This window comes from Microtus pennsylvanicus, chromosome 8 (assembly GCF_037038515.1).
Source record: "Microtus pennsylvanicus isolate mMicPen1 chromosome 8, mMicPen1.hap1, whole genome shotgun sequence".
NCBI lineage: Eukaryota > Metazoa > Chordata > Mammalia > Rodentia > Cricetidae > Microtus > Microtus pennsylvanicus.
Genome location: NC_134586.1, coordinates 73,107,921 through 73,127,802, shown reverse-complemented (window position 1 = coordinate 73,127,802; position 19,882 = coordinate 73,107,921). Strand labels below are relative to the sequence as shown.

General features: G+C 43.0%; 1 long non-coding RNA gene across 1 annotated transcript; it reads right to left on the bottom strand.

Moving 5' to 3' along the window:
• Positions 1 to 1,110: 1,110 nt before the first annotated feature.
• Positions 1,111 to 19,879, bottom strand: LOC142856396 (uncharacterized). The gene is made up of 4 exons (XR_012911631.1): positions 19,756 to 19,879; positions 18,647 to 18,773; positions 17,891 to 18,203; positions 1,111 to 8,901 (listed from the first exon to the last, which is right to left on the bottom strand). It is a non-coding gene; the product is annotated as an uncharacterized LOC142856396 (long non-coding RNA).
• Between the last annotated feature and the right edge of the window lie 3 nt (positions 19,880 to 19,882).

Here is a 19,882-nt window from a genome sequence, read left to right as displayed (position 1 = left end):
AGTTCTCTGGCGATGGTTAGAATCCAGAACAGACGCGTACCCTTCCAGACAGGCTGTCGCTACCCTGACAAAGGCTCAGGATACGCTGCTCCTTTTCTTTGTAATTATGTAGAAGAGGTATGAATCCCAAGCTAGTGACAGAGCTGCAGACAGGACTGTAGTCCTGCTCTAGGAAACTTGGGCCTACACAACACCTTGTCTCAAAAGAACAGAAAACTAAACAAGTGAGGAGTGTGGAACACTGGGAAAGTGGTGGAGCTGGACACAGCCTTTCTACCTTCAACCCTGGTCTCCGAGCACCTTGATCATTGATAGACCTACCTCTCACCCAGTGAACTCTCACCTACAAGTGATTTGACCACATGTGTGAGCCAGAAGAAAAACCCTGGCGAGAGGGCAAGGGAATCTGCCATTGCAACAGTTAAGCAACACAAAGTTCAAGGTTTCAGCTAGCCTTATCCAGTGGGTGCCTAAAATCTGGAGAGAGATGGACAAACCATGTATGCACCGTTTCTGTCCTCTTGGAGCCAGAAGATGATCCTGACATGATATAGGGACCCACAGGAGTGAGTGTGTGTGTGTGTGCACTCACGTAGGCCAGAGGTGAACTTGGGTTTTATTACTCAGTAGACTTCTACTTTGCTTTTTGCAAGAGGGTCTCTCACTGGTCCCTGAGGCTCCTTGCTTTGGCTAGACTAGCTGCCCATTGAGCCCCAAGATCTGCCCGCCTCTGCCCCCACAGCACTAGGATTGCAAGCACAGCCCCCATGCCTAGCCTTTATGTGCGTTTCAGACATCAAACCCAGGTCCGCATGTGGGCACGACAACAACTTTACTGTGGATTACCTCAGTCCTAACTGCCTGTGTGTGTGCACACTCACGTGAGCTCAGAGCCGAGTGCACTCTAAACACTCATTCTACACTGAGCTACACCCCAGTTCTAAATTCAATCTTGTTTTTGTTGAAGACAGAGCATAGCTATGTTGCACAGGCATGCCTTGAACTCTTGTCTTCCTGTCTCAGACTCTGATATGATCGGGCCTACAGGCCTGCACCACCTCCTCCAGCCGAAAGATATTCTTATTTTTTTTTTAGAGAATTTTCAATATGGTTTTATTTGACATAAATATTCATCAATCCTGTCTAATTTCATCTCATTGTCATGAAGTGTCCTAGAAGATCCTGATGATGTACACATATCCATACAACAGGAACACATATCTATAACACATGCACACAAATATGCGTGTTGTAAACATGCATATATACATGCACCCGTACATATATTCCATGCATACATATACAGATATATATTGAACACATACACATATGTCTCTTGTGCTCTCATTTCTTTTTCTACATCCAAAGTTATATATTTGATTTTTAAATTTTTCAAAATTATAATAAGATTACATTTTCCCTTCGCTCTTTCCAAACTCTTGTATATACCCCTCCCCTATCCTTCATACTCGTAGCTTCTTTTCTGATTTGTTTGTTTGTTATTACTAATTGTTATTGCATACAGAAAAGTATATAGCTCCACCTAAATCCCAAACGATAATCTGCTCGGTTAATATATTGCTACCACCTGTATGTATGTTTTCAGGACTGACTGTTTGGCACTAGACAACCAACTGATGTACTTTTCTCTGGGAAGGGTCAATTCTGCCCCAGCTTTCCACAGTTGTCTATAGCAGTTTGTGTATGGGGGATGCCTCATGGGCTTTTCTCCATTCAGTGTGTCATGTTTATTGGTGGCAGCCTTGTTCAGCTCACATTGGGCAGTCATGTTAGTTAAACATTATGGGTGTAGCTTCTGACATTATTAGAGACTAAATCGCATAGTAAGCTCCCTGGTCCTTGGCTGTTACAAACTTTTAACCCACTCATCCACAATGTTCCCTGAATTTGGGGTATAGCAGCATTTTGTAGATGTGTCCATTGGGACTAGGCTTCAGAATTCTACACTTTGATTTGTTGTGGTTTTCTATAATGCTCTCCTTCTGTTGCAAAGAGCAATTTCCTTATTTCTGGGTATAAAGACAAATATTTGTAGAGCCATTTTATAAAAGGGTGACCATCTGTGGTCCTGGAAACCTAGCTAACTATCAGTGCTAGGGAAGTCATGGTTATTAAAGGAGATTCCACAACCACTCATTCAATAAATCAGCATAATCCCTAAAACAATATATCTAATTTTTACTGCTTTAGTCCCAAAGTTAACTATTCCCATGCTCTAAAATTTTCGTGTTTGAAACTTAAACCCCCAGTGAAATGCTCTGATGTGTCAGAAGTATTTTAGTTGGTTATTAACCTTGCTACAGGAAGTATTTCCAGGAGCAGTTTTTCTATCTCTTCTTCTGGCACAATTAGTCACACCTATACTTATTTGTATCTCCCTTGTCTTATAATAAAAATACAAAAAGAAAATTCTCACCAGATTCCAAGGGCTAGACCCAGAATGTTTTAGTCACCAACACTGTAAGATAAAATGTCTTTTCTTTAAATCACTTGCCCCAAATCTTGTGCTTTAGCAGCACAAATGGATAAAAGCAGTGGCTAAACAGTGTCCATGTATAAGCTTGACATCCAATTGCTAAACGGAAGTAAAGGATGGGTTGCTAGTTGACTATAACTATGGAGTTGGCCACAGTCTTGTGAAGTTCTCCTAGTCTTTTACTTTGCATCTTTCGACTTTAAGAAGCTTTCCACATTTTTTGATGTTTCTGTCTTTAAACACAGTAATTTTACCCCTTTCACCTCTGCCTTCATTATCATTTCTCTGTCTTTCCTGCCTTCTGCCTTTAGAAAGATTTTGTGATTTATTTTAAAAAAAATCAAATAATTTATGATTTCCTCGTTATCTCCAGGTTTTTCATTTATTTGCATCTGCTGCATAAGGTAACATACTTGTAGGTAAATGATGTTAGCCTGACATCTTTGGAGATCATTATTCTGGGTACTCAAGAAAATAGACTATGGTTTCTATTTTCTCTCAACTCCTAATATGTTCCTGATAATGCTTCAGTTCAACTTTGGTCCAACTACTTCTCTGATATAGCTTGTATCACAGGTATGTTGAGCAGACATACTTCTAAGCATGCCATTTCCTTCTCCTAGTCCTCTTTTGTTTCACTGTGTTAATTACACCCAGTGTTTCCATGTTTCTCTTCTTTCACCCATGAGCTTTCTATTATCCCCCTTGCTTTTTTTCTTTTTTTTATTAATTTATTTATTTATTAAAGATTTCTGTCTCTTCCCCGCCACTGCCTCCCATTTCCCTCCCCCTCCCCCAACTAAGTCCCCCCCCTCAGCCCAAAAAGCAATCAGGGTTCCCTGTCCTGTGGGAAGTCCAAGGAACCCCCACCTTCATCCAGGTCTAGTAAGTTGAGCATCCAAACTGCCTAGGCTCCCACAAAGCCAGTGCGTGCAGTAGGATCAGAAACCCATTGCCATTGTTTTTGAGTTCTCAGTAGTTCTCATTGTCCGCTATGTTCAGAGAGTCCGGTTTTATCCCAGGCTTTTCCAGACCCAGGCCAGCTGGCCTTGGTGAGTTCCCAGTAGAACATCCCCATTGTCTCTGTGTGGGTGCACCCCTCGCGGTCCTGAGTTCCTTGCTCGTGCTCTCTCTCCTTCTGCTCCTGATTTGGACTTTGAGATTTCAGTCCTGTGCTCCAATGTGGGTCTCTGTCTCTGTCTCCTTTCATCGCTTGCTGAAGGTTAATATTCAGGAGAATGCCTATATGTTTTTCTTTGGGTTCTCCTTATTTAGCTTCTCTAGGATCACTAATTATAGGCTCAATGTCCTTGGTTTATGGCTAGAAACCAAATATGAGTGAGTACATCCCATGTTCCTCTTTTTGGGTCTGGCTTACCTCACTCAGGATAGTGTTTTCTATTTCCATCCATTTGCATGCAAAATTCAAGAAGTCCTTGCTTTTTATTGCTGAGTAATACTCTAATATGTATATATTCCATACTTTCTTCATCCATTCTTCCATTGAAGGGCATCTAGGTTGTTTCCAGGTTCTGGCTATCACAAACAATGCTGCTATGAACATCGTAGAGCATATACTTTTGTTGTATGATAAGGCCTCTCTTGGGTATATTCCCAAGAGTGGTATTGCTGGGTCCAGGGGTAAGTTGATCCCGAATTTTCTGAGAAACCACCATACTGCTTTCCAAAGTGGTTGCACAAGTTTGCATTCCCACCAGCAATGGATGAGTTTACCCCTTTCTCCACAACCTCTCCAACAAAGGCTATCATTGGTGTTTTTTTTATTTTAGCCATTCTGACAGGTGTAAGATGGTATCTTAAAGTTGTCTTAATTTGCATTTCCCTGATCGCTAAGGAAGTTGAGCATGACCTTAAGTGTCTTTTGGCCATTTGAAGTTCTTCTGTTGAGAATTCTCTGTTCAGCTCAATGTCCCATTTTATAATTGGGTTGATTAGCCTTTTACGGTCTAGTTTCTTGAGATCTTTTTATATTTTGGAGATCAGACCTTTGTCAGTTGTGGGGTTGGTAAAGATCTTCTCCCAGTTAGTGGGTTGCCTTTGTGTCTTAGCGACAGTGTCCTTTGCTTTACAGAAGCTTCTCAGGAGGTCCCATTTATTCAATGAGGTCCTTAATGTCTGTGCTGCTCAGGATATACGTAAGAAGTGGTCTCCTGTGCCCATGTGTTGTAGAGTACTTCCCACTTGCTCTTCTATCAGGTTCAGTGTGTTCGGACTGATATTGAGGTCTTTAATCAATTTGGACTTGAGTTTTGTGCATGGTGATAGATATGGATCTATTTTCATTCTTCTACAGGTTGACATCCAATTTTGCCAGCACAATTTGTTGAAGATGCTCTCTTTTTTCCATTGTATACTTTTAGCTCCTTTATCGAAAATCAGGTGTTCATAGGTTTGTGGGTTAATGTCAGGGTCTTCTATTCGATTCCATTGGTCGACTTCTCTGTTTTTATGCCAATACCAAGCTGTTTTCAATACTGTAGCTCTGTAGTAGAGTTTGAAGTCAGGGATGGTAATGCCTCCAAACGCTCCTTTGTTGTATAAGATTGTTTTGGCTATCCTGGGTTTTTTGTTTTTCCCTATAAAGTTGATTATTGTCTTCTCCAGATCTGTGAAGAATTTTGATGGGATTTTGATGGAGATTACATTGAATCTATAGATTGCTTTTGGTAGAATTGCCATTTTTACTATGTTGATCCTCCCAATCCAGGAGCAAGGAAGATCTTTCCATTTTCTGGTGTCCTCTTCAATTTCTTTCTTTAAAGACTTAAAGTTCTTATCAAATAGATCTTTCACATCCTTGGTCAGAGTTACCCCAAGATATTTTATGCTATTTGTGGCTATCGTGAAAGGTGATGCTTCTCTAATTTCCCTCTCTGTTTCCTTATCCTTAGTGTATAGGAAGGCCACTGATTTTTTGGAGTTGATCTTGTATCCTGCCACATTACTAAAGGTGTTTATCAGCTGTAGGAGTTCTTTGGTAGAGTTTTTGGGGTCGCTTATGTATACTATCATATCATCTGCAAATAACGAGAGCTTAACTTCTTCTTTTCCGATACGAATCCCCTTGATCCCTTTATGTTGTCTTATTGCTATTGCTAGAACTTCAAGCACTATATTGAAGAGGTATGGAGAGAGTGGACAGCCTTGTCGTGTTCCTGATTTTAGTGGGATGGCTTTGAGTTTTTCTCCATTTAATTTAATGTTAGCTGTCGGCTTGCTGTAAATAGCTTTTATTATATTTAGGTATGACCCTTGTATCCCTAATCTCTCCAAGACTTTTAACATAAAGGGGTGTTGAATTTTGTCAAATGCTTTTTCAGCATCTAATGAAATGATCATATGGTTTTTTTCTTTCAGTTTATTTATATGGTGGATTACATTGATAGATTTGCGTATGTTGAACCAGCCCTGCATCTCTGGGATGAAGCCTACTTGATCATAATGGATAATTTTTTCTAACGTGTTCTTGGATTCGGTTTGCCAGTATTTTATTGAGAATTTTTGCGTCGATATTCATGAGTGAGATAGGCCTGTAATTTTCTTTCTTGGTTGGGTCTTTGTGTGGTTTTGGTATCAGGGTAACTGTAGCTTCATAAAAGGAATTTGGCAATGACTCTTCTGTTTCTATATTGTGAAATACATTAAGGAGTATAGGTATTAGGTCTTCTTGGAAGTTCTGGTAGAATTCTGCATTGAAACCATCTGGTCCTGGGCTTTTTTTGGAAGGTAGATTTTTGATAACGGTTTCTAGTTCTTCGCGACTAACAGGTCTATTTAGATCGTTCACCTGGTTTTGGTTTAGCTTTGGTATGTGGCACTTATCTAAAAATATGTCCATTTCTTTTGCATTTTCTAGTTTTGTGGCATACAGGCTTTTGTAGTAAGATCTAATGAGTCTCTGAATTTCCTCTGTGTCTGTGGTTATGTCCCCCTTTTCATTTCTGATCTTATTTATTTGTGTGTTCTCGCTCTGTCGTTTAATTAGCTTGGATAGGGGTTTGTCGATCTTGTTGATTTTCTCCAAAAACCAACTTTTTGTTTCATTGATTCTTTGGACTGTTTTCTGTGTTTCTATTTTGTTGATTTCCGCCCTCAGTTTGATTATTTCTAGTCTTCTACTCCTCCTGGGCGTGTCTGCTTCTTTTTTTTCTAAAGCTTTCAGGTGTGCTGTTAAGTCTCCGATGTATGCTTTCTCTGTTTTCTTTAAGTGGGCACTTAGTGCTATGAACTTTCCTCTTAGCACTGCTTTCATAGTGTCCCATAGGTTTGAGTATGTTGTCCCTTTATTTTCATTAAATTCAAGGAAGACTTTAATTTCTTTCTTGATTTCTTCCTTGACCCAGGTGTGGTTCAGTAAGTTGACTGTTCAGTTTCCATGAGTTTGTTGGCTTTCTGGAGGTAGGATTGTTGTTGAATTCTAACTTTAATCCGTGGTGATCTGATAAGACACAGGTGGACACTGATATTTTTTTGTATCTGTGGAGGTTTCCTTTGTTTCCAAGTATGTGGTCAATTTTCGAGAATGTTCCATGGGCTGCAGAGAAGAAGGTATATTCTTTCCTATTTGGGTGGAGTGTTCTATAGATGTCTGTTAAGTCCATTTGCTTCATTACCTCCAGTAGTTCTCTTACTTCTCTATTAGGTTTCTGTCTGATTGACCTGTCCATTGCTGAGAGAGGTGTATTGAAGTCTCCTACTACTAGTGTGTGTGGTTTGATGTCTGCCTTGAGTTTTAGTAATATTTCTTTTACATACGTGGGTGCTTTTATATTAGGGGCGTAAATATTCAGGATTGAGACGTCATCCTGACAAATTGTTCCTGTTATGAGTATAAAGTGTCCATCTCGATCTCTTCTGATTGATTTTAGTTTGAAATCAGTTTTGTTAGAAATTAATATGGCCACACCTGCTTTTTTCTTAGTACCATTTGCTTGAAAGACCTTTTCCCAACCCTTTACTCTGAGTAGATGCCTGTCTTTGTGGTTGAGATGTGTTTCTTGCAAACAGCAGAATGTTGGATCCTGTTTTCGTATCCAATCTCTTAGCCTGTGCCTTTTTATAGGTGAATTGAGACCATTAATATTAAGTGATATTAATGACCAGTGGTTGTTTACGCCGGATATTCTTATTGTTTTTGGAAGTAGAATTTATGTGTCTCCCTTATTTGAGTTGTGCTAGTGAAGGGTCGCTAGATGCCTGAGTTATTGTAGGCAGTGTTGGCAATGTTGGATTCCTTGGGTTGCCGTTTTCCTTCTATTACTTTCTGTAGGGCTGGATTCGTGGCTACGTATTGTTTTTTTGTTTGTTTGTTTTTCAAGACAGGGTTTCTCTGTAGCTTTGGTGCCAGTCCCGGAACTAGCTCTTGTAGACCAGGCTGGTCTCGAACTCACAAAGATCCGCCTGCCTCTGCCTCCCAAGTGCTGGGATTAAAGGCGTGCGCCACCACCGCCCAGCAGGCTACGTATTATTTAAATTTGTTCTTATCGTGGAATGTCTTGATTTCTCCATTTATAGTGAATGAAAGCTTGGCTGGGTATAGTAGTCTGGGCTTGCATCCATGGTCTCTTAGCTTCTGCAGTACTTCTATCCAAGACCTTCTGGCTTTCATTGTTTCCATAGAGAAATCAGGTGTAAGTCTGATCAGTTTACCTTTATAAGTTACTAGGCCTTTTTCCTTTGCAGCTCTTAGTATTCTTTCTTTAACCTGTATATTTTGTGTTTTGATTATTATATGGCAAGGGGATGTTTTCCTTTGATCCAGTCGGTTTGGTGTTCTGTATGCTTCTTGAATATTCAAAGGAATATCTTTCTTTATGTTGGGAAAGTTTTCTTCCATAATTTTGTTCAAAATATTTTCTGGGGCCTTTGAGCTGTGACTCTTCTCCTTCTTCTATTCCGATTATTCTTAGATTTGGTCTTTTTATTGTGTCCCATAATTCCTGAATGTTTTGTGATGAGAATTTGTTGGCTTTGCAGTTTTCTTTGATCAGAGCGTTTATTTTCTCTATGGTGTCCTCAGCGAAAGATATTCTTAAAGTGGAGTTCCTGGATACGTTGACTGTGCGGTTGCAGTTTGTTAATGTGTGGGACAAACACATGTCCTGTTGAATGCTATAAACACAGAGGCACACAGCCCCTTGGGACAGCGGTGTGCTTTGGCATCCCTAGTGCATTCGATGCTCATCCTCTGGGTGCTATGATCTTATCAGACAGACACTGTGTGTCGGGTTTGTGCTTGCCCTCCTGTGTCCCCAGTACACGGAAGCCTAGGTTGGCAGCAGAGGCACACAAGAGCGTGTGATATATACCGGAACTCCTCTGAAAGCCACAAGTGCGCCACTGTCCTTGTACAATGAGGAGTGCCCAGCAGAGACACTTTCCACCTGCAAGACAGACAGACAGACAGACTGGGATCAACTTCCTGCAGCAATCCCCCATAGCCCATGGTTTAAATTCCTCATCTTTTCCTAGAATAAGAAAGAAATGAACTTTGGAGAAATCTAAAGAAAACCATTTAGACATGGTGGTGCACTTGGGAGGTCGAGGCGGGAGAACAGAAGAGCCTATCTCTACCCTCAGCTCCCACAGAGGGGGTGGTGCTGCAGGCTTTTGCTTGAGACACTGGGTTCACATGATCTAAAGAGAAGCATGTAGCATTGTACATGTAGTACTGTAGGTCTAACACGGTGTAGCACAGATATGGCTAGGGTACCTACCATAAGAGAAAGGAAGGGAGGATAAAGGGTAGAAGAAGGGAGGACAAAACCATAAAAGGATTACTTAATGTTATTTAAGAAATCACTTGATGTATGCATGTATGCTTGTACATATATATGTATGGGGCCATGTGTGTCAAAGCATGCATGTGCAGGTCAGAGGGCAATTTGTAGGAGTTGGGTCTCTCCTTCCACTATGTCAGTCTGGGGACAGAACTCAGTAGACTTGGCAGCAAGTGCCTTTACAGCTGAGCCATCTCGCCGGCCCCTAAGTCCTGGAACTTGCATCAGTGAAGTTCATTTAGGCACTTTGCCCAGCCCTTTCACTCAGCAAACCTTTCCCCTAATAGCGTTTAAAAAACATAAGAGCTAAGTAGCGGTGGCGCGCACCCGTAATCCCAGCTCTTGGGAGGCAGAGGCAGGCAGAGAGTCTGAGGCCAGCCTGGTCTACAGAGTGAGTTCCAGGACAGCCAGGGCTACACAGAGACACTGTCTCAAAAAAACAAAACCAAACAAAAACCAAACGAAAAACAAAAGAGGCAAAACCAAATCACAGCAACAAAACACTTGCATAACTGGTTCCCCTCACATCACAAGCACAGATTAGGGGCCAATCCTCCTACCACATTAGGAAAGAATTCTATAAACCAGGAAATTAAAAGAAAATTTTTCAGGAAGCACGTGACAGGGAGGGAGAGTCACTTTTCTTTAGATGTGTGGGCCCTGAATGGTCCCAGTGCCCCAGCAGCTCCCTTCACCCCCACAAACTCCTGAGTAGAACAAACTGCACTTGAGGCATTATTTTTTGTTTATTAAAGGGAAGTCATAATTTGGGCGGGGTTGGGAGTGGCTCTGGGAAGAGTTAGGGGCAGAAGTAAGAGGCAAATGCTATCATATATATATATACCATATATATGTACCAAATTCTTGAAGTTAGGAAAAATAAATTTTAAAGCACACACAGGAGATTTTGTCTCAAATCAACCACTCAGCCATTTCCCCAAACCAAACAAACCGAACAACGGAGAGTGGTAGTTACAGCCTTGCAATCCCAGCCCACGGGAGGCAGAGCCATCACTTAAGATGCTGTTAGCTGACCAGTCTAGGCTACAAAGCAAGACCGGCACACACACAAAACACAAAAATAATCCAGTAGAAAATCCGTGATTTGCACAGAAGGAAATATCATTTTAAATGACTTGAAGTGTGAGGTTTGTGTAGGCGCATGTGTGACAGTCAGAACCCAACCTAACATGTCTATCCTCACTTCCCACCTTGCTTTGAGACAGGGTCTCTTATTCCTTGCTGGTGTGCCAGGCTAGCAGGAACACTGAGGGGACTACCTCAATCTCGCCATAGGGGTCACAGGCACAGGGCACCACATCTGGTCACATGGGTTCTGGGGATCCACGTTGTGCAGAAAGAGCCTCACCCTGTCAACCACCTCCCTGGCTCAAAAGCACATCCTTATTGTTCAGAATTGTATCTTATTTTTATTGTGTGTGTCTTTCCGTGAATCTGAGAATGCCATGTGTGTGCGGGCGCTCAAGGAGGCCAGGAGAGGCTCGGGTCCTGTGGTGACAAGACCTCTGACGTAGGTGCTGGGAACTGAGCCCAGGAGCTCTGCAAGAGCAGCAAGTGCTCCAGCTGCTGAGCCCTCTCTCCAGCCCCAAGATTTAAAAATCATAGATGTGATGGCTATTCTTAGTTGTCAGCTTGACTACATCTAGTATTAGCAAATCAAGCTGCTGGACAGACCGTGGGGGATTTTTCTTGGCCATCTGAAGTAGAAGGAAGCACATTAACTCTGGGCCCACACCTGCTTCTGGCAGCCTACATAAAGGACACAAAACTGAGGCTTTGGCTTTGCCTGCTGGCCCTCGCTCTCGCTGGCAAGTCCATCCCTTCAGTGGCATTAGAGCCTGCATCCTCAGGATTCTGGTGTGTTCTCAAGACCAGCTGAGACGTCCAGACTCATGGACTAAACAACTGCCAGATTCTTGAACTTTCTGTTAGGATAGGAGGATCACAACCTGTAAGCCACTCAAATACACACACATATAACACACACACACACACAAACACAAACACACACACACACACACACACAATCAGTTCTGTCCTCTAGAGAACCCTAATATATATGAATAAATGGTATATGAACTATTCTGAGATAATGTTTCTTTTCTCAAAGGTCAAAAAATGTGATAATTTTTACTTTAGCTAGGATGATCAAGGGTTACAATAACATGCTGGCGTGTCTAACCTTTCAACCTTACAACAGACACTCTCATCTATAAAATTTACAATCAAGAAACACAGACTCAAGTTATAAAAAAGAGAAAGTTGCAAGAAAGATGTTCTAATGATGTAAATGTCCTCTTAAAGAATATAGTTTTGCCGGGCGGTGGTGGCGCACGCCTTTAATCCCAGCACTTGGGAGGCAGAGGCAGGAGGATCTCTGTGAGTTCGAGACCAGCCTGGTCTACAAGAGCTAGTTCCAGGATACGCTCCAAAACCACAGAGAAACCCTGTCTTGAAAAACCAAAAAAAAAAAATAATAATAATAATATAGTTTTGCTGGGCGGTGCTGGCGCACCCCTTTAATCCCACAGCGCTTGGGCAGCAGAGGCAGGCGGATCTCTGTGTTCAACGGCAGAGTGGTCTACAAAGAGAGTTCCAGGACTGCCAGGGCTGTTACACAGAGAAATTCTGCCTTGAAAAACAAACAAAACAAAAAACAATCAAACAACCAAACGAAACTCTAAACCTTAAAGTAGGTCCACTCAGTGAGACACAGTACAGTCCTGAGGAAGTGCGGCTCGTCTCTGGGATTTATCACAGCACACAGGCTGCCATATTTGTGCGCCAACTGTATGACCCAAGAGCCTCTTTCCACGCGCCCTGTAGAACTTAGCTTTCCTTTCTCAGAATGGAAGAGACGCCTCTACCTTTAATATTCATTCCATCACTGTTGTTTGTTTGGAATCTTGTTTCATTCTGGAGCTCTGGCTGGCTTATAACAAGTGCTGACCCCTTTGTTTCCAGCTCCTCCCGAGGGCTGTGGTGACAGGTGGGGAAGTTTCAACAGAGAGCCACCTCACCGTATTCTACCCATGTGTTTCATTTATCTTACCATTTCTTCCTACCTTTCTCTTTCCTCCTCTCTTTCCCATTGTCAAACACACACACACACACACACACACACACACAGTGCATAGGATGCTGTGAGTTCAGCCCAGCCTGGTCTACAGAGTGAGTCCCAGAACAGGCTCCAAAGCTACAGAGAAGTTCTCAAAAAACCAAAGGAAAAAAAATTACACAAATCTGTAGCAGGGCAATTGTGGCACATGCCTTTAATCCCAGCATTCAGCAGGCAGAGAATGGCAGATCTCTGTGAGTTCGAGGCCAGCCTGGTCTACAGAATGAGGTCCAGGACAGCTGAAGCTACCCAGAGAAACCCTTTCTCAATTATTTTTAAGACTTAAGACTTATGCTTATGAGTATGAGGCTGGCATGCATGCCTGTGCACATCATGCACGCATGCCTGCGACCTGTAGAGGCCAGAAGGCATCAGGTCTCCTGGAACAGGAACTACAGATCGTCACGACCCATCACATGGTGCACGCGCTGAATCTGGAGCCTCTGCAAGAGCAGCCAGTGCTCTTGACCACTGAGACATCTGCCTAGCCCCTTATTTTCTTTTGAGACAGGACTTGATTGTGCTGCCCTGGCTGGTATGGAACTAACTAAGTAGATCAGGCTGGCCTCCAACTCACAGAGATCCACCTGTCACTGCCTCTAAGTGCTGGGACTAAAGGGGTGGCCACCACACCAAGTTCTATTCTGACTTTTTAAAGATTAAGTGTGTATATCTGTGTGAGTGTATGTCATATGTGTGCAGAGGCCACAAAGGACACCGATCCCTGGAGCTTTAGTTACAGGAGACTATGAGCCAACTGACGTGGGTCCTCTAGAAGAGTAGCTAACTTTTTTTTGCTTTTTGTTTGTTTGGTTTTGTTTTTCAAGACAGGGTTTCCTTGTAGCTTTGGGGCCTGTCCTGTAACCTGCTCTGTAGAACAGGCTGGTCACAAACTCACAGAGACACCCCAGCCTCTGCCTCCTGAGTGCTGGAATTAAAGGTATGTGCCACCACCGCCCAGCTCTAGCCCCCTCTATAAGTCTTATGACTCCCATGCATACAATCTCAGTTTCTGTGCAAAGGGCTACACGGAGAGCTTCTCTAATATGTCTTTCTGCTTTCCACATCCATCGGCCTAGTACAAGATACAATAAATTTTTATTGACAGTATATCTCAATAATAATTGGTAAATAACTCATCAAAAGTCTCTCAAACAAAAAAAGCCCAGGACCAGATGGTTTCAGCTCAGAATTCTACAAGACTTTCAAAGAAGAACTAATACCAATACTCCTCAAATTATTCCATATAATAGAAACAGAAGGAACATTGCCAAACTCTTTTGATGAAGCTACAAGTACCCTGATACCCAAACCACAGAAAGACATTACAGACCAATCTCACTCATGAACACTGATGCAAAAATACTAAATAAAATACTGGCAAATCAGAACCATCATCCACCATGACCAAGTTGGCTTCATCCCAGAGATACAGGGATAATTCAATGTATGAAAGAAAATCTGTCAACATAATCAATCCACCATATAAACAAGCTGAAAAATAAAAAGCACGTGATCATCTCATTATATGATAGTTTGTATAAGTGATCCCAAAAATTCTACCAAGGAACTTCTACAACTCATAAACACTTTCAATAATGTAGCAGGATACAAGATTAACTCAAAAAAATCAGTAACCCTCCTGTATACAGATGACAAAAGGGCTGGGAAGAAATCAGAGAATCAACACCCTTCACAATATCCACAAATAGCATAAAATATCTTGGATTAACTAACCAAACAAGTGGAAGACTTGTATGACAAAAATTTTAAATCTTTGAAGAAAGAAATTGAAGAAGACACCAGAAAGTGGAAAGATCTCCCATGCTCTTGGGTAGGTAGAATTAACATAGTAAAAATGGCAATCTTACCAAAAGCAATCTACAGATTCAACTCAATGACCATCAAAACCAGCAAAATTCTTCACAGTCTTCAAAAAAAAAAAAAAGGTACTCAACTTCACATGGAAAAAAAAAAGCCCAGGATAGGCAAAACAATACTATACAATAAAAGAACTTCTAGAGGCATCACAATCCCTGACTTCACAAACTCTACTACAGAGCTACAGTACTGAAAACACCCTGGTATTGGCATAAGAACAGACAGGAGGACCAATGGAACAGAAAGGAGACCAAGATATCAATCCACACATCTCCGAACACATGATTTTTTTAAAAAGATTTATTTATTTATTTAGTATACAACATTCTGCCTCCATGTATACCCGCATGCCAGAAGAGTGCACCAGATCTCATTACGGATGGTTGTGAGCCACCATGTGGTTGTTGGGAATTAAACTCAGAACCTCTGGAAGAACAGCCAGTGCTCTTAACCACTGAGCCATCTCTCCAGCCCCCGAACATGTGATTTTTGATAAAGAAGCAAAAGATGTCAAATGGAAAAGAGAAAACATATTTAACAAGTGGTTCTGGCATAACTGGATACCAACATGTAGAAGAATGAGAATAGACCCATATCTATCACCATGCACAAAACTCAAATACAAATGGATCAAAGACCTCAACATAGCCACACTGAAGCTCATAGAAGAGAAAGTGAGAAATACACTTGAATGCATTGGCACAGGAGACCACTTCCCAAATATAACCCCAGCAGCACAGACACTGAGAGAAACAATTAATAAATGGAACTTCCTGAAACTGAAAAGCTTTTGTAAAGCAAAGGACACAGTCAACAAGACAAAATGACAGCCTACAGAATGGGAAAAGATCTTCACTAACTCCAAATCAGACAGAGGTCTGATCTCCAAAATATACAAAGAACTCAAGAAATTGTTCACCAAAAGAACACATAATTCAATAAAAATAAATGGAGTACAGACATAAACAGAGAACTCTCAACAGAGGAATGTAAAATGGCTGAAAGACACTTAAGGAAATGCTCAATATACTTAGCCATCAGAGAAATGCAAATCAAAACAACTCTGAGATTCCATCTTACACCTGTAAGAATGGCCAAAATAAAAAACACTGATGATGAATTATGCTGGAGAGATTGTGGAGAAAAGGGAACACTTCCGCATTGCTGGTGGGAGTGCAAGCTGGTACAACCCCTTTGGATGTCAGTGTGGTGATTTCTCAGAAAATTAGGAAACAACCTTCCTCGAGACCCAGTAATTCTACTTTGGGTATATATTCAAAGGATGCTCAATCGTGCCACAAGGACATGTACTTAGCTATGTTCATAGCAGTTTTGTTTGTCATAGCTAGAACCTGGAAACAACCTAAATGCCCCTCGACCAAAGAATGGATAAGGAAAATGTGGTACATTTACACAATGGAGTACTACTCAGCAGAAAAAATAAAACATCTTGAATTTTGGAGGAAAATGGATGGACCTAGAAAACACTGTTTTGAATGAGGTAACTAAGACACAGAAAGACAATTATCACATGTACTCACTCATAAGTGGTTTTTAAACATAAAGAAAAAGAAAGAAGAAAGAAAAAGAAAAAAACAGCCTACAAACCACAATCCCAGAGAACTCAGACAACAATGAGGACACTAAGAGAGACTTAACATAGATCTAATCTACATGGGAAGTAGAAAAAGACAAGCTCTCCTGAGTAAATTGGGAGCATGAATACCTTGGGAGAGGGTGGAACGGGGGAGGGGAGAGGCAGGGAGGGGAGCGGCAGGGAGGGGAGCAGAGAAATATGTAGGGCTCAATAAAAATCCACACACAAAAAAGAGAGAGAAATATTTGGTGAATAAAAACCAGATTCACTTTATTCTCCTCTGGCTAGATCTCAGCCCCTTCCTTATACTTCCCTTTGGAAGAACAGTTTGTCCCCTTCTGAGGAGGAAACCTCCCTGGAGAGCTCAGCAAATGCTCTGTCTGTGTTCTGTTCCCTGAACCTCATATCTGGCAGCAAGACAGAGGGGAAGGTATAGAGTGTAGGCTAGCTGCCAGGCTCACGTGGACATACGCACGCGGTGACTGTGGGCCAGCGGGCCTCAGGGTGGCGGTCAGTATGCTGCTTACATTTTTGTCAATTTGATATAAAACTAGCACAGTCGGGGGAAGATGCCTCTGCTGGGGAAACATCTCTCTCATACGTACGGGCGTTTAGACAAGTCTGTTATTTTGAGACAGGGTTTCATTTTCTATTCCCAGCTGGACTGGAATTCACTATGCAGTCCCAGGTGACTTTGAACTCAGCTTTGCCTGTCCTTGACTCCTGAGTGCTGGGATTAAATGCCTGTGCCACACTGTCTGACTGATACTTTCTAGACTAACAGTTGATGAGGGAGGGCCCAGCCACTGTGGGCAGTGCACGCCTGCTCAGGAGGTCCAGGGAGGTATAACAAAGCAGGCTGAAGGCTGAATGTGAGCCCGAGGAGCAAGTCAGTAAGCATTAGTGTTCTCTAAGGCTGTGTGTCAGTTCCTGACTCCAGGTTCCTGTGCTGACTTTCCTCAGGGATGGGCTGCGAGTTCTAAAATGAACTAAATTCCTTCCTCTACTTTTGGTCATGGTGTTTTTCACAGCAATAAAAACACTAAGGAAGGGGGCTGAAGAGATGGCTCAGTGATTAAGAGCTCTGACTGCTTTTCTGGCAGACACAGGTTCAGTTTCATAGACACTCACAACTGTCTGTAAGTCCAAGATCTGACACCCTCACACAGACATACACGCAGAAAAAATACCAATGCACATTAAATAAATAAAGAAATAAAATTAGGGCTGGAGAGATGGCTCAGTGGTTAAGAGCATTGCCTGCTCTTCCAGAGGTCCTGAGTTCAATTTCCGGCAACGACATGATGGTTCACAACCATCTGTAATGAGGTCTGGTGCCCTCTTCTGGCCTACAGACATACACACAGACAGAATATTGTATACATAATAAATAAATAAATAAATATTAAAAAAAGAAATAAAATTTAAAAAGCTAAGTCAGACAATCAGCCAAAGCCAGTGAATGACAAGGAAGAGAATACTAAATTGATTGATGTTAAGTCCAAGAAATACTGATTTATTAGGGAATTTCAGACCCCATCCCCCTTCCCCACCCAAGCAAGAGGAAACAACAATCTTCAAATTACCCAGGAAACAAGACACCACCTACATGTGGACAGATTCTTCTGGTTTTGAGACAGGATCACTTGAGCGCAGGCTGACCTTGAACTCATGCTGTAGCTGAGGATGACCTAGAGTTTCTGATCCTTTTGTCTCCAACTCCCAAGTGTTAGCATCACAGATGTCCCACCATGGTGGCTTAGAATTGCCTGTTCTGTCCGTCTGATCCTGGAAATAGAACCTACTGCTGCAAGCACGCTAGGCAATTGCTTTACTGCTGAACTACACCTTCAGCCTATGGTCTGAATATAGATATTCGATCATTTCCCCTAAATATTTCTAAAACTCCACATTGTCTGTCTCATTAACCGTGCAGCCCACAAACAGCACCTCCTTCTCCGAGCAGGAGCGCTCACCTGTCCATCTTGTAGTTTGTTCTCGGTCCCAACAGAGCAAGATCTCTCATTCATGCCTCAAGATCACTGGTTCAGACGAGCCTGTCCTCAGGCTCTGGAAAGGGTTTGACTCGATGGTCTGAGCTCCAAAGCTCCCAGGAGCACCACAGGCCCACGTGCTCTACCTCTGCCTTCCTTCTTGGCAGCCATGCAGGCTGCAAGTAAGCAAACAGTCCCTTTGTGCCATCACCAAGGTGCAGGGGGTTTCTGTGCGTCCTGAACGGAGCCCTGGGGACTCTGAAGCTTCACTCTGGAAAACAGTGGTGGGGCGGGGCTGGGAAAAGAAGAAAAAACTGGCTCTGTCATCCAGTAGCTGGATTCTACCCTTAATACCAAGGGAAGAAAAACGTGGCTGGAGGGTTCTCACACAACCGACAGTCATACTTCACCGGCTCGGAGGACTAAGGCAGGAGACAGGCATCTCCACAGAGTCAGCTCTCGACTGGAGGAATCTGATCTACCTTCCTCAAAGTCTGGCTGCCAGTAACAAACTGGGATCATTGACAGCTTTTGGGCTGTGATCTAGGAAGGATGTGGTAGTCCCTGATCTGCAGCATCCCCTGGACCTAGCTTTCTCTCCCTGGAACCTCAGCATCCACCTCTCTTTTCCTTTCCTCCCATCTTGGCCTGGATGGCAGCACAGGATCACACACGCACGCACACACACACACACACACACACACACACACACACACACACACACACACACCAGCTAACCTGGCAGGGGCACAGGGAGGTTTGCTGGGCAGGCTCAGGAAGGTTTTCCTCTCACTGTGTGGGAAAGAAACCGAGCATCACAGAGGCATGACCTGCTTTCAGTGGTCGACTAGAGCGCTGCTGGGGCCTGTGAAAGGGACAAAATCCTCAGTTATGAAGTCCCCACCCCCCATGGCTGGTGTTTGAGGAAATGGGCTTCCTAAAAACAGTCTCAAATCAAGTACTTATCTCGGACCTACTTTTCTCAAAGGGCAACGTTAAGAGGGTAGGATAGCTACACTGTCCTCTGGAGCTACCTTAAAGAGGTCATTTAGAAGCTGGTTTATCCTTAAATACAAATGCACACACGGGCATAATGATCCCTGATGGTCTTTCATGACGCTTGTTCCTAGGTGGTTTGGTACTTAGAGGCCCCTTCCAGAGTAGTTGTGATTAGGGGATCCAGCTAGGTGCAACTTCAAGGACCAGTCCGGTCCCCATAACCCCCACCCCCACCCCGCCTCGCAATGAGTGACAGATTCAGAAGAGCGCTTGTGCAGTTCTCAACAGGGCTCTCATTTCAAGAACTCCAAAGAGCAGAGGTTGTGTGCGTGTTTACCTGGGGGCTTCATCCCGGATCCAGGCATAAGACCCCTCCCTAGGGAAGGTCAAGACCACTTCCATAGGCTATTTAAACTGCCCCTCAGAGAATGAACAAGTGGTTTCCGGGTTCCCGTCGTCTCCCCCTTGCTCTGTTTTCCTTTCTTTGCTTTTCCGGGGCCATCCGGGAGCATTGCATTAAACTTGGGAATCTTTTTTTCTCTCTCACTGGTCTGAATGGAATTATTTGCGTCAGCAGAGAGGCTCATATAAGAAATATTCCTAACAGTGGGGACTCGGGGACAGAAACTTTCTCACTGACAGTAAGGGAAAGTAGAGAAAGCAATGAGTTGCTTCCGAGGTTTCAGCGAATCCATCACAGAACTGGCACCAGAAACCAGGTCTTCTCTGCCCACCAGCGGGATCGCCCTCAGACCTGCAACCTTCAGCCTTGTGTGGCCCAGCGGTGACCATTTCCATCCGACATTGTCTCCCTCAAGCCCATCTTCCTCACCCTACCCCTGGCTCACCGGACGAGTTCCCAACGTTCCAGTAAGGGTCACCTCATCACCTGTGGGGCCTCATCACACAGGCTCTAAGCGGCTGCTGGCCCGTGATCGAACTACATTTCCCAGCAGGCAATGGAAATCGCGTTGT